The sequence below is a fragment of the Pleurodeles waltl genome, chromosome 5 (genome assembly GCF_031143425.1).
Source record: "Pleurodeles waltl isolate 20211129_DDA chromosome 5, aPleWal1.hap1.20221129, whole genome shotgun sequence".
NCBI lineage: Eukaryota > Metazoa > Chordata > Amphibia > Caudata > Salamandridae > Pleurodeles > Pleurodeles waltl.
In genome coordinates, this window is record NC_090444.1 from 125969533 (window position 1) to 125985773 (window position 16241).

Sequence of the window (16241 nt, forward strand, 5' to 3'; positions counted from 1 at the left end):
AGCGCCGGGCGCAAGAAGAGAACACAGCTTCCAAAGAGGAGATGCACAGGGTGCACGGAAACGCAGAGTGCCAGGGGGAACATAGAATGCGAAGTTGAAGGCTCAATGACTTTGGAACATTAGGTAAATGCGTAGCAGAGTGCAGAGCAGGAGGGGTGCGTGGTTCCACTAATGTGATTATTGGCTCAACAAAGTGAGTGTAATGAATTAAAGATTCCAGCTTGGACAAATGGAGGCCATTGCTTGGCATCTTTTGGCCAAGAGTTTATTAACAGGAAGACTTAGGGCCATATGTACGAACACTTTTTCCCATAGACACAGAATGGGTAAAAACCTTTGCTACATCTGGCCCTTATTGTAGTGTACCAAAAGAAGCGTCTCTTCTGGTTTGCGCTAGGGTCCATGTTTATGTACATGGCCAGCTGGGTGGCCAAAGGACGCTTCCCATGGATTCCACTGCAGCATGGGGTTTATTAAGTCTTCTTTAACGTCTTTTAAGAGTTGTTTTGTTGCATCCATGCCAATGAAGGCTTTCTTCCAAACTCAAACTCTCAAGTTCTTTTTGCAGATTCAGCACCAAAGGGTTTTCTGAGTTCACAGACTCCTTCCATGCTCTATCGATCAAATGGGCTGTGTTAGTAAATTTTCACTTGAAAAAGGTTAGAACAAGAGCGAGATTAAAAGAAGGTTACATCTTAGAACTAGACATCACTCCTGGGTAACCGTATAGAGGCACTGCACAATTTTGTTTTTGTAAGCCCTTGTAAAGGAGCCCCTATGAAGGCATTTGAAGTACATTAATCCAGACATGGAAGCTGAAACCCAGTCTGCAGCACAGCTCGAATTACATAGGAGGACCAAACCTTGGCAACATTATCGAGAGACTGTCTCAAGATATTCATTCCTCTCTGAGTCTCAATATTGAAACAATTGTCTTTGTTCCAAAGATGATCACCTTCAGCTTTGCTGACGTTGATTGGTAGCGCATTGAGTAGGCACTCGAGGACCATTGCGGTCCTATCCACCATCACTAAATCTAGGAGCATACGTTAATAAAAGATGTGGTTTGGGGGGGAAAGCTTCTAGCTATCGAAGGGATTTTTTGGAGATGTCATCCTGAGGCCGATGTTATCACTCAAACTACCACACCAGACCTAGCCCGTGTGTATTTGGTTGTTCGGAGCAGATAGCATACCCTTGTGAAGATGGCCATTATTTTAAGTTTTTGCCAAACCATGCACGATCAGTCGTGATGAAGGCTGCACGGAGGTCCGTGAAGCAGGTAAACAGATGGCCAGCACCGTCTGCAATGGACTTAGTACTAAAAATCAGAGAGTATAGGAATGCTGTAACTTTCCCATCTTCAGTGGAAACACAATGCTGTATAAGTGTGAAAGGCTCTTCATTTGCCTATCATTGAAGCTGAATCATCAGGATGCAGGTAAAGACTTTTGAGTCTGTGTCTAAAAAAGAAAAGAACAATCTGAAGAGCAGGGATCATCCATGTGACCATCTTTGTATGAGAGTTTGATGTGAGAACCTGTCCACGAATCAGGATGATGCACAGTACGGGTATTCTTCATGAACAAAGACTGGCAGGGGACCCACTGGGGCCTGGTTTATAGCTATGTTTAGGTCACTGATTTCTACTATAGTAAGAACTGTTATGGATCCATAGAAGGCATCATCAACCTCATGTTCTTGGTCTGCGAGAGGGAAATCAGAGGTTTTAGGAAGAGTGGCCGAGTATTTAGCCCATTTTACCTTTGAGATTATTTACTTGTGAAGTTGTGTGGAAATAAACTTCCTTTTGCCACTAGCATCAAGAATATGCTGGTATTTTACTGCTCATTGCATTGTGCATTTCTAACTAATCTCTCATATTTTTCAGGTGCTTCTTCACTTCTATTAGCTTTTTATAGCATCTAGTATGATTTTGGTAAAGGTCTGAATTATTATTGCCTTCTGAGGCAAGGTACCATCGTCAATGTTTGCAAAATTATTTTTCAGATAATCCTGGATACTCTGATTTATCAATAAATGCTCGGACATTTCTTTCGTTGTGCGCTCTGTGTCCAGTGATCAGAGAAAGTTCTTATGTATTGTATTAAACAATCTTAATTGATTGCTCTCGCTGTAATAGTTGCCTTCAAATTGGAAAAAAATTATTAACAATAAAATCACTTTTGTTTTCTGTATTCGTTTCTTGTACTGTGGGTAGATTATCCACTGCTCATCAGATGCCCAGACCTAAGTTTGTCTTGCATGGCATCCCTGTACCCTTCAGATGCTAGTACATGGTCAGTACACCCCAAACCAGAAGTTTAAAGTGGACACAATGGGCGAAATTGAAATGGTTTGCAGCTGTACAATCTAGTGTGGAATCATTAGCGCCATAAACAAAATTAAATCTCACTGGGTTGGCGTAATCAAAGCGACCACTTAAAATGCACATGCAGGCTTAAGAAAAAAAATACTCAGGAGGGTGTCGTCAGAGCAAGTAATTGATTTACTGAAAACATCCTCACTTATTTCACCTTCCATCTTTTACCCATCTCCAGTCTTAAGAACACTGATCAACCAGTATGTACACATTCACATCACTGCCGATCTTGGAAGGTGTTCCTAATCCCCGCTACATCTATATAGGCTGTATTTGTGAGCTAGAGTTGCTCATTTGTAGACTGACTTGGCCAAACTTGGATTTTAAGCAATATCAAATGGGAGGCTTCGAAGGAGGCTCATGCCAAATCCAGCAACAAATGGTGTTCTTTGATATTGGTTGACATTGAGCTACTGCTGCCATTCACCATGGTTATTCCTACTCTCAGGGTGGTATCCAAGGTCACTAAGGTATGGCAGCACAGATGCAAGCAAAACCACATAAATTAGAGACATTGACGAGCCAGGTCTCCTGGGATAGGACACCTGCACAACCAGAAAGATTTGTATTTACTTAAACCAGATCCCTCCAGCACTTAAAGCTATGTGCATTCCAGGGAATCAGCTGCCAATTTATCAACCACTCATTGAGAGCAGTTCATGGGCCTATGCCATATGGGTCTTTCATGGTGTATTTCCCACTTGGTCATGAATCTAGTTAAAATTCATCTTGTAAGTCGGGGCTGTGGATATGAATGCTACTGGCAAGGAAGTGAAAAACGCTGTATTGAAGGTCTTTCCTCTTCTTGGGTTAGCACAGTTTTATTAGGTGCATCACCCTGGGCAGATAGATTGCCCTCCGGGTAGTTTTTAGGTATGAATTGTTAAACATGCTCAATAGGTAAAGGATTGAGTTGAGGGCTAATTATGGTGCAGGTCTTTCCTCAGCCATCTACACTGCTGGATCTTTCTTAGAAGATATTGCTGCCTTGTTTTGCCTGATCTCAGTATTTTCTCAGCTCAAATGGGCAATTTGCATTAACTAGGCAACAATATTAGTAGCCTTGGCCTAGCATAATATAAATATATTAGGTCAAGGCTGAGAGTCCTTCGATCTCCAATAGATCCAATGTAGCATGAGCTTCCACCTTTTCATCTGTTACATAAAGTGCAAAATATAGTACTGGTGCAGTCTCGCTTGTCTCTTGGTGGTTATAAGTAGCCAATAAGCAGGGCTCTCATGAGTTCAGGAGGGTGGCCTGTGTTAGACCAAACACCCTCCACTTGAAATAAAGTGCTGGTGCTATCACTTGGAACCTCACCTTAGCTGTCCGAGGAGAGGGGTCATGATGGCTCCCTGCATTATTCCATGCTTAATGTTTCTGATGGATACTTCTACTTGCAGATTCCTCTCTTGTTGAATACGCCAGGCACCAGCTTAGATCTGGAAACTTCTGTAATAGCGTTCCCTCCAGGGTAGAGGCCGCTGGTTCCATGTTGATGCTGTTAACAAGATCTTAATGACATCATTGAAGTGCCCACCCTGGTGCCCTGATATTAGTTCCTTTTTTCCCCTCAGTGCAGGTCCAGAGAGTCTCTTCTCATTGTCACTCGAGTGACATTCCTCAGATTTTTCTCAAAGAGCTGTTATCTTCACTACAGTATTTTAGGTATATAATCCTATTTAAAAAATCAGTGGCCGGGGGGAAAGGAATTCCTCTTATGACGATCAGATCCCCAGGGGCATAACTAGGAGTAGGAGCGCGCCCGCTCCAATCTCTGTTGTTGTGCCCTGGGGGCACACAATAGCGCTCAGCCAATGTGCTCATTGATAACTGAGCACCCAGGTTGCGGTGGTGAATTGCGAGCCCGGGTTGATGCGGTGAAGGGATCACAGGGATGCGCTTTTCCACAGCACCTGGGGACAAGTCTGTAGAGCCCCGGTCGCGGCGGTAAAGTATCAGCAGAGCGCCTACCGAGCATCCAGGTGACACACAGGCAGCGCTCTTCAGTGCGCTATGCCCGAGTTGTGGCGGTGATCTTTCCTCACCACAACGTGCTCCTCTAAAGCGCACAACATCCCCCTAAAAGTGCTAGAAAGGTGCTTTAGGTGGAGAATTAAGCACTCCTCGTGATGGAAAGTTTACAGGGGTCAGGGGCCACAGCAACCTGCTCCTGGAGACAAGAAAGTGGGGCAGTACAGGGCTAGCAGGCCCAGCAACAGGCCAGCACAAGGGATGCAGATGGTGGCATTTTCTCCTTGTGACGAGGCAGGTCACAGGTCAGCACAGCAGCAGCAGTCCAAGGTGGGTCCTGGTGAGTCCATTTTAGCAGCGTCCTATGTCCTGAAGATGTCCCAAGAATGTCTAAATTGTGGGGAAAATTCCCCTGTACTTATACTCAGTTTGCAGCGTGTTTTTCAACAGGAGGGGAGAGGAGGTTCCAGCCAGTTACAACTGGTCCTGGGAGTGCCCCCTCTCTGCTGCAGCGCAGGCTCCAAACATCAGTTGTGGGTAAATAACCCTATTGTGTGAGGCCAGGACACAGCCTTTACAAATGCAGGTGTGCCCCACCTCTTCCTTCTCTCAGCCCAGGAAGGCCATACAATATGTAGATGCACCTCTGTGATACCTCCACCCTACCTGTGTACAGGCTGTCTGAAAAGTATCACAGAGCCCAAGTGTCACTCTGCCCAGATGTGGATTGTAATCAAGCTGCAAAACACCAGAGTCATAAGCACAGAGAAATGCTCACTTTCTAGAAGTGGCATTTCTGTAATAGTAATAAAAAATACACCTACACCAGTAAGCAGCATTTCTGATGGATACAATTACCTGTGGATTCCTCACCTAATGAATTCTCCCCATGCGCAGCATTCGACGGAAACTTCTTTCCAGCTCTGCACGTCGGAGAGGGCGTCACAATTGCCCGACTCCACGTGGCTCCATCCGTGCCTTTGATAACGGTTATTTCTCCAGCTCTTGTATCATTCGCTGTTAAAAGGGATACTTTGTGTTTTTTCGAGATGTCTGCCCCGAAGAAGTCAGGGTTCAAGCCTTGCAGGGAATGCGGAGGTCGAATGTCTGTTACTGACCCGCATAATGATTGTCTATGGTGCCTGAGCTCGAACCACGACGTCCAGGAGTGTCGTTTGTGTCAAAAAATGAACCCCAAAGCTATGAAGGAGCAAGGCCAAACTATTTTTAGCGAAAGCTAAGAAGGAGAAGAGGAGGCACCATAGGTCGGGGAAGTCGGCAAAGGGTCATAGGAAGCGTCGCCATCACGACTCCCGGCGTCGCTCCAGAGGAAGCCGGTCAAGGTCCCCGTCTGCCTGGCGCCATAAGTCCTGGGAGGTCAGCCCGACGGTGTCTCCTCAGCCTTTCAGTCCGCAATCTTCGCCGGCGCCATCGGTCTTTGAGGTGGTGGAGCCTCAGAGTCATCACTTATCTCTGACGCATCCGGATGTTCAGGATTCGAGTCCGGCTCCGGCTCCTCAAGAGTATCCTGCCTTCCTTGCTCCGGGGACGGATCCGGCGGCATTCCTTAATGCCATGTTTGTCATGTTTCAGAGCATGGCGCCGGGAGGTGGTGCACCGGCTGGCCCCACTGGTCCCTTGGCATTTGATTTAGGCACCCGGCTCCGTACAGACCGACGCCGTTCATGCCATTCTGTCTGACAGGAGACACTTGCCTGGCGCCGGTACCGGCGGTGCAGCCGTCGACGTCGATAGAAAGACCTTCGATGCCAGTGTCTATTCGGATGGAAGCCTCCCGAAGCCAGATGGCGTCGATGGGTGGAGATCGAGTATCCACGGCACCGATAGATCCATCGCTGGCATCAGAGGGGTCCGGAGATTGTGTGATGACGCCTTCTCGGTGCTGCTCTCCGACGTCAGTCCACTCTTTGTCGATGCTGGGGCTGGAGGCGAAATTGCGGTCCCGGAGTAAGGCCCTCAGGCTGTTGGAGGAGAGAGAGTACCAACGACAGCTCCTTGAGGAAGGGGAGATTGCAGAGCCCCTAAGTGATTTTCAGGGGTTGGACACTGCCAGTGGGCTGGATACTTCCCCGGACTGGGATTTGGCCTCACCAGGGGAATATACTGAAGAGGCAGCCTCATTTCATTTTGTCATCAGGAAGGCTGCTGATTTTGTAGAACTCCCACTTCCAATGGCACAGGTCAAGACTAATATCCTGACGGAGGTACTTCATCCTGCCACGGCTATTGCGGATTCGTTGTTACCGTTTAATGAAGCTCTTATGGATCCCGTAGTGGAGGTTTGGAAGAAGCCTGTTTCTTTATCAGCAGTGAGCAGGTCGGTGGCCAGACGGTATAGGTCAGCGCCTGGAGACCCCGAATTTCTTTCCAAACATCAGTCTTCTGAGAGTCTGGTTGTGCAGGCGTCCTGTTCGTCGCGGTCTGCTCCTTCCCTGGTGTGCCATCTGACGGGGAGTCCAAACGCATGGAGTAGTCTGCCAAGAAGGTTTTCTCCTCATGCAGCATGGCACTGAAATCAGCTAATGCTACGTGTATCCTGGGCAGATACATTCATGCAATAATGGATGCAGCTAAAGCAGCGTTGCCAGACATGCCCGAAGACTTGCAAGGACTCCTCTCAGATGCCCAGTCAGCGGCGACGCAGGTCATATAGTCAGGACTTGACACCACGGACTCTGTTGCTAGAGCCATGGGAACCTCCATTGCCACCAGACGTCATGCTTGGCTGCGCACGTCTGGGTTTTTATCGGATGTTCAAGCCACTCTCTTAGACTTGCCCTTTGATGGTGCTAAATTATTTGGCACTAAAGCTGACTATGCATTGGAGGGCTTTAAGGAGTGTAGGGCAACTGCAAAATCCTTGGGCCTGCAAGCCGTTTCGACCCCTTTTAGGTCCTTTAGACGGCTTAGAGTATTTGGACGAGGAGCGTCCTTTCGTGGGAGATCGCAGCAGGCAGGCCAACAGCCTTCGAGCCTCCCTTATAGATCATTTAGGGGGCGGGGTAGAGTCCGCACTAGAGGGGCCACCCAACAGCAGCACCCTTCCTCTTCCTCTTCCTCAGGGGGGATGCAACAGGGAAAGCACCCCTAGTCCTCTAATCATTGCGTCCCATGTGTCTCCGTTAGGGGGAAGGTTGTCTCTTTTTCTTCCCATATGGGAGTCAATAACATCCGATTCCTGGGTCATCAGTGTGGTAAGGAAAGGCTATGCCCTTCCCTTTCGGGAGATTCCTCCTCCCTTCCCTCCCCGTCCTTCCTTTTGTTCAGAAGATCATCTCCTGTTGTTAGAACAGGAGGTTCTGTCCCTATTGTCAAAGGGTGCAGTGGAGTTGGTTCCTGAGCAAGAGAGGGGTCAGGGATGTTATTCAAGGTATTTTCTGATCCCCAAAAAGGATGGTCGCTTGAGGCCTATCCTGGACCTGAGGATTTTGAATTGGTTCCTCAAACAGGAGAAATTCAAGATGTTGACTCTAGCACAGGTGCTTATGGCGTTAAACAAGGAAGATTGGATGGTGTCTGTCGACTTGCAGGATGCTTATTTCCATATTCCCATTCTCAAGTCACACAGGAAGTATCTCCGTTTTGTGGTAGGGTCGCAGCACTACCAGTTTGCGGTCCTTCCTTTTGGTCTTACTTCCGCGCCTCGAGTCTTCACGAAGGTGATGGCGGTGGTTGCAGCTGACCTCAGGAGGAAGGGAATAGCAGTATTCCCTTACCTGGACGACTGGTTGATCAAAGCCAAGTCTCCGGAGCTTGTGCTGCATCATCTGCAGATGACAACCCAGTTGTTGTTCAGTCTGGGCTTTTCAATAAACGTGCCCAAGTCTCACCTGGCACCCTCTCAACGCCTCCTGTTCATTGGGGCAGTACTGGACACTACATTGAATCAGACCTTTCCTCCACCACAGTGGATTCAGGATCAGGCGTTGATTCCGATGTTTCAAGAAGGAGCGGTTGTTACAGTCCTCAAGGTCCTTCGTTTGCTCGGTCTGTTCCCTTCTTGCATTCTGTTGGTCACTCATGCACGCTGGCACATGAGGGCTCTTCAGTGGTGTCTCTGCAGGCAGTGGTTTCAGCACAAAGGGGATCTCGAGGAGTCAGTAAGGATCTCCAGAGATACTGCAGTGGATCTTCAGTGTTGGGCTGCGGTCGGCAACCTGTCTCAAGGAAAGCCGCTCTCGTTGCCGCCTCCAGTGACCATGGTGATAACGGATGCCTCCACTTTGGGGTGGGGAGCTCATCTGGGGGACCTGGAGATCAAAGGTCGTTGGTCTCCAGTGGAGCAGGTGTTTCATATCAACCTGCTCGAATTGCGGGCGATACGTTTGGCTCTCAAGGCCTTCCTCCCTTCCATTCGCGGTCAGTGGGTACAAGTCTTGACGGACAATATGACCGTGATGTGGTATATCAACAAGCAGGGAGGAGTAGGGTCGTATCTTCTCTGCAGAGAGGCTCTGCGGCTCTGGTCCTGGGCAGTGGACCATTGGATTTGCTTGATGGCAAACCATCTGGCCGGGGTTCAAAACGTGCATGCAGACAGTCTCAATCGGCTCGTCTCAGCCGCTCACGAGTGGCATCTTCATCCAGATCTGGTCCTTTACATCTTTCGGATGTGGGGATTTTCCCAGGTAGACCTGTTTGCCACTCGGGAGAACGCGCACTGCCCGTTGTTCTGCAGCCTTCAGTATCGGACGCAGGAAGCGTTGGGGGACGCGTTTCAGATGTCTTGGAACGGCGAGTTGCTTTACGCGTTTCCCCCCATACCCTTGATTCCTCGAGTTCTGAGGAAGATTAGCCAAGACTGGGCCCAAGTCATATTAATAGCTCTGGATTGGCCAAGAAGGGTGTGGTACACGGACCTTCTCCAACTCTCACTGTGCCCTCCGCTCCTTCTCCCTTTCAGGGCAGACCTCCTCTAGCAGTCGCAGGGGCGGGTTCTACTCCCCCACCTTCAGAGCCTGCACCTTCATGCCTGGAGATTGAACGGGGCAACCTAAGTTCTTTTTCTCTCCCACCGGATGTGGTGGACGTTATTTTATCGGCCCGGCAACACTGCACCAAATCTGTCTATGCGAGCAGATGGGCTAGATTTGTTGATTGGTGTGGAGAGAGACAAATTAATCCCTTAAGTGCCCATTTGTCTGACATATTGATGTTTGCATTGTCCTTGGCACAGCAAGGCTGCGCTGTTGCTACTGTCAAAGGCTATCTTTCGACCCTTTCGGCCTTCTTATGTCTTCCTGATCTACCCTCTTTGTTCAAATCCCCTTTAGTGTTGAGGTTTTTGAAGGGGCTTACCAATAGGTTTCCTCCCACTCCGTTTCTCATGCCCCAGTGGGATTTAAATCTGGTCTTAACCTTTTTGATGGGCTCTCCTTTTGAGCCGCTTCATTCTTGCCCTTTAAGGTTTTTAGTTCTAAAGACTGTTTCTTACGGCCATCACGTCTGCTAGGTATGTAAGTGAGCTTCAAGCGCTTTCTGTTCACCCTCCTTTTACAACCTTTCATAAGGACAAAGTGGTACTGAGGACCAGGGCTGCTTTCCTCCCCAAGGTGGTGACTCCGTTTCATTTGGGACAGTCCATCACTCTCTTGACATTCTATCCTCCTCCACATCCATCTAAGGAGGAGGAGAGGCTGCATCGCCTGGACCCAAGGAGAGCTCTCAGCTTTTACATAGACAGGACGTAGGTACTCTGTCTTACATGCCTTGAATACCATATACTGTACTAGGAACTTAGAAGTAAGCCATTCTATGCCAATTTGATGTATCCAATTTGACATGCAATTTGTATAGGCTTAGAACACTGGCACTGAGCTCTGGTTAGCAGGCCTTCGTGCACTCTCAGAGTCAAAAAGCCCAGCAGCATCAGTCCAAAAATGGTAGGGGGGGGGGGTGAACATGCAAAAAGAGGCATTTCCTTGCAGTTACCATACAAGTCCATGAGTAACAAAAACCCATGCACAGTCAATGGCTAAAAATCACACAAACAAATTAAAATGGTGCCCTGATTAAATAAGCTCTACAGTGCGTTACTAATAGTAGAAGGTGCCACAGAAATGCTGATAACCAAGAATATGAATGTCTGCCATCACCATGACAGGGGTACCGTGATCTGATAGTGGTAAGACCAAATTGTTCAGGTAGCTTTGTAGTGATGACCTTATTCCCCTGTTTTGATAGCTTTGATGCCTACAGATAATCCTTCGCCCGCACCCAGTCTTGCATTTCTTTGAGCTGTCTTGGTGTAATTCAAGTGTCATTGAGTGGCAGTTGGAGTTCTGGTTCTCCAGTCTACTTCGACTGCTCAGCTACATCAGAGGGCCTGACACGAGGGACGGTGAGGGGTGCTAGGGACATGCAGCCAAGGAGTGGATCCCTACCAGCGGCCATTTTGAAACTGGAACTCAAACGTCTGCTCATGCGTGCACTTTACAAACGATTCGAAGACAATTACTCTGTTTTTTAGCACAAAGTCTTAGTTCAAAAATGTTAGGCCAACACCAGGCTGAGATTCATGTCTGCTTAATTTTAATAGCCTCTCCAAGGTATAGAGTGTTCAAAATTCCACCCATTTTCTTCCGCCTGAGTGCCTTCTGATTTTGCTGTCATCTACTTTCTCAAGCAGCAAACGAAGGAGATAATTTCTCTGTGGATTATTCAGCTCTGTAATTGGAGTGTACATCATTTGTTCCTCCTGAAAGTGGAGTTTTCTCCTTGAATATTTTATGGCGCCTATTTTTAAGCACCAGGGCTTGATTTGGCTGATGTTAGAGGAGCTTTGTGAAAAAGATGAGCGGTCGTCTCTCTCCTTTTAGGATTTTTCCCTTAAAGCATAATGCACAGGTCGTTGAGCCTTATGAATTCTTCGGTACTGAGGAACATTGGAGTCTAATCAAATCAGGGTCATCGGCTCTGTTTAACTTAATACTCCTACAATTTCATGTAATTTTTTCTAATATCTTTTTCTGAGAGATGAAGAAGACCTTGTAATGTTGCTCCGTGTGTATTCCTTTGTGAGATGAAAGAGCTATGAAGAGGCCTAGTTATGTGAAGTTATATTTCATTTGTTGTGAGATGAAAGAGGCATGGGTATTGTGTCAGTGAACGCGCTTTCTGTTTCAGGGTCTGAAGAGGGCTGAAAATGCAAACCTAGGCACAGAGGCACACAACTGAAGATGGCTGCTGTTTCTGGATGAGAAGGGACCTCAGATGGCAGGAACTCCAAGCTCACCCACAATTAATGAGACCCCTTAAAAGCCATACTTGTATATTGTACCTGAGTCCCTGTATTTTGTTATTTTATATTATACAACATTGCGCTGAATGTGCAATAAAATGAACCTTCACAGACCCTGATTCTCACTTAGTCAGTATGAAGGTACTATTTATCACACCTCATGAATACCGATTCTGGAAGGTTTGTTATTTTTTGGATAAAATCATGGATTTGTAGAGCGCGGCTAATCACCCATAGCAGTGGTTCCCAACCTGTGGTACGGGGACCCCTGGGATTCCACGAAGCCCTCTCAGGTGGTCCGCGAGAGCCTAGAAAATTAAAAAAGATTAACAAATATTGACAAATTAGGTCCCCAGCTTCCAGTAATGACTCAGGCGGGGGTCCCCGGATTCCCATGATGATTCAGTGGGGGGGTCCCTGGGTTCCATTAATGTTAAAGTGGGGGTCTACAGAAATCAAAAGTTGGGAACCACTGACCCATAGGGTATCAGTAACACTTATTATGAGTTTTTGGGGAAAACATACAGATTTTGGTGCTTACTGCACCAAAATCTGCTTGGTAAGCTAAATACCATATGCTTTACCCCCTGGTAAGTTCTGCCAGGTTTGACTTGCTGAACGTTTACGAAGGGTGAGAACTTTAACCTACCCAATGATGACAGGGTGTGTTAAATAACCCGACTCGTTATCCCGACCCCTGCACAAACAGGACTTCATGCAGGCTTCGGAAAACACCTAACCACTCTTAATCAGGGCCTTTGCACCTTGCATCACCAGGAGTCCCTGCAGAAAGTGCTGGCTCCCAACTATGTAGGACAAGCACTTTTTCTAAATGTTTTTGCAGTTGTGCCTAGTATATAACACAGCATAGTGTGTGCCAGGGTATAGGCTGTTATCTTGGCAAGTCTTTCTCTTCTTTCTGAGGGTCCTAAAATGAGTACAGTTGCGTTAATAATAATACCTATTCAAGTATGGAACCTATTAGACCTTGCCTTTTTGTTTTTGCTTTTTTAGAACATTTTACCACGAACAGGTGGAATTTAGTGGCTATTCCATTTACTAAAGGTTCTCTCTTTACTGCTATAGGCCCTTGTCTGAAGGCTCCAGTACATCCATCCTTCAGTGGATAAGAGCATTATAGTGCTTCTGCCTCTATCAGTTCGTATTATTAAAGGCCATCTCCATCGTTATTGGCCTTCATATGACCCTTGGGCATAGAAATCGGGGAGAGGGTCTTTAGCAACTGGTATAAGCCACAGTTGTGCCCCGTAATTTTCTGTTATAATACTTAGATGTTGGGAGCTCCATTGAAGACAATAGAATGGCCACTGTTCCAATATTCTAATGTTTTGATTTCTGTTTCTTGTTGCTTAATTAAGAGACGTTCTTCCTTCAGTGAGTGATATGGTATAATTGCCTTATAGTCTTTCTGCATTGGGCTATGATGGTTGTGAAAACCCTCCCTTATATTGCCTGATGCCCTTAATAGCCAGGCACCTAAAGTCACCTCTGTATGGGTTCTCATCTATGGCCTGGGCCCATTAGTCTTGTTTGTACCAAAAAAAAGCACTATTGACTGGCTCTCTGGTTAGTAATTCATCAGGGATGTACGACATTACAACAAATGTCTTTACCATGAATGCCTTTACCACGTGTCCATGACCATGCAATGCCTTTACCATGCATTGCCTTTACCACCCAAGTCTTTACCACGCATACACCTTTTGGAAGTTGGAGTCTTTTAACATTGATGTCCTGGTCCTGGTACCTGACCTCTTTGTAACTGTAAACTGAGAGTCAAGTACATCCTCCTGCACTTGACTCTCAGGTTAGCAAATGCGAGCAGTCAATGGCTTCTCATGGAGATCATGTGGATGACAGAGACTCAGAACTCACTCAAGCATCTATCCACCAGAGGTAATAAATGCTGTTCACCCCAGTGATTTTCTTTATAGAAAAAGAAAAGTACTTTTATTACACACCAAAACTGAACACTACAAATAGTAAGATCAGTCAGAAACAGGGTTCTGCGTGATTGGCGCTACATGATTATAGTCACACAGGATTTGACTAGAAGAGGCTCATGGATACAGTCACGTGGGATATGACCGATGCAGGCTCACTATGGCATGTGGAGCTGGAGTGATGCTGCTCACGGTTCATAGCAGTGGTGAAGGTAGACAATCCACCTGTTTTTCCCAGTGTGAGCTGAAGAATGTGGCGGCTGTCACAAAGCAGCATCACAGGCCCCGGTGGCCCCACCGTCCAGACCACAAGAAACCCCCTACCATTGCTGGTCACATGTCTTCCGATTGCACTGTCAGCTCCTGGCAGAAGCAGTAGAAGTCGGATCACTCTTGGCAACAGCAATACTGCAGTAGTGCTTATGGTCACTCTCTCAAGTTGTCAGCTGTGCAGGCATACAAAGATTGGTGAGGATACTTCTGAGGAGGCCAAGAGACCCATTTCTAGACTTGTGTCAGCTGCAGTTCTGCATCCCTCAATTCATGCCACTCTTCTGTGGTGTCCCACATTCTGGGCACAGCGGCTGAGCTCCTTCCCAGGAGGTGGTCTCCCTACAGAGTCAGGCATGCACTGCTGTCTCTCAGAAGGCCAGACAGGCTCCAAAGCATCAGAGAAACCAGCAGCTCCTTCTAGCATGATAGCACAGACTTCACGTGATGTCCCCTCACCTCTGGTAGACTGTCAGTCATGAACACCAGCCCAGAATCTCAGAGGTGCTCGGTCATGAAGAAACTGGAAATGGAACCCGGTGGGATAGTTTTGGTCCCTCTTATAGTTGTTTTCCAGACACAAGATGTTGATCCCACTGTTGGTGTTCAAGAACCGGTTTGAAGCAGTTTCCTTTAAAAAGTATATTTTCCTTCCGATGAGCAGACACAGTTTTTGTTGAAAGTAATGACTCTTATAGCAAGTAGTGACAATCCTCTCTCCAAACTAGAGCGCCCAAAACATAAGTAAAATAAGGTGTGAAAATGTTGTACCTGGCTGTCATTAGACTTCTGGAGTAGCACTTTGGGGAGAAACAAAGGTACAGGTCTGCCTAGAAGATTCCCTCTGCTAAAAAATATAACCACCTTCTCACTTATCCACAACCACTTTCAGCAAATGGCAGTGCACAGGGTGGGATGATCTACAGTCCCTTGCTAACAAAAGTCACTCCTGCATTCCTGTAACAGGGTCAAGACTGATTTTCATATGGCTGGGTCCAAACTAGGGTGGTGTGGTGAGAAAAAAAACAATGGATTAAACCCAGATCTTTGTGACTGGGGGGTGAATGTTTGATTTGCTCTGCATTCAGTCTATCTGTTCTTTTTGCATTTGTCGCCCAAAGTGGGAAGGGTATGCCCAGACATGGGTCCCGTGCTCACTGCGCCACTGGATTCAAGCTAGCCTAGCTGATGAAGGGTGATTCCCTGAAACCGGTCCTAGGATGCTTGTTTCCGGTCCAGGGAGGACCTGGCTTGGCAGTTCGGGCTGGACTGTTCCCATGGGGAACAGGGTCAAGACTTATTTGCATATGGCTGGGTCCAAACTGGGGTGGCGTGGTGAGCAAAAAAACAATGGCTTAAACCCAGATCTTTGGGACTGGGGGTAAATGTTTGATTTGCTCTGCATTCCGTCCATCATCTGTTCTTTTTGCATGCATTCCTGTAACAGCCCGGTTTCAATCTTCCCACACTTTAGCGCCTGAGGCTACATCTTTGTAATTCTCTAATGCAGTTGTGGGACCATAGCGCAACCTCCATCTTGTACTATGTTTCACCCGGAGCATCCAAAATGGATCCCACTTGTATGTCCTGTCACACACTCACAGTAACCATGAACTCCTAGTACCAGTCGTCTTACATACAGCACATACATGACAGGTACATGTCAGTGTTCTGTGGGGGTATTGCATTCAAAGAAGACTTTATTTGAGTGGGACCTGTAGGCACCACAGTCATACCTAAAAGTGATAAAAATAATTAGCAATCAGGTAAATCTAACTTTTATTAGCAGGGCCATTTCTCATACATGCTTGGAGTGACAGTAACTGTGAACCTCTGTGAGTTTCACTTTATCTGATGATCCATAAAAAGGGATCATCCTGTCTGACCCAATGGTAAGGCAGAGAACTCCAAGACATTCAACCAGACCTGTGGTGGACAATGGGTCTTCATCAATGTGCCACATGTGGTCCAACACGCTCTGCATTACACTTGTTCACCCATCAGCTTGTCAGTGTTTACAGGAACACTTGGGACACAATTACTGCACGCCTTGTTCCCAGCAGGTACTCTGCTATGAAGGTGTCCTTTAAACAATTGCGAGGTCCACCTCGAGACTCAACGAATAAGGCTGACCTTCAGCATTATCGTTGTGAAACTACTAGAGATGCTTTATTTTTTATGTGCTTCATATTAAATGACCTCCACTGAAGCATCTACTGGGATGCATTGTATTCCAAGAGAAGTCAAGAGCCCCAGGTTTGGATTGCAACAATGCACCAAGGCCACAGCGTAATTGTTGATTGGCTTTGAAAGAATGAATTGAAATTGCCAACAATTGATTCGTAAGTGTTCTTTGATGTAGTTCGGCATTACTCACCTCCATTGAAT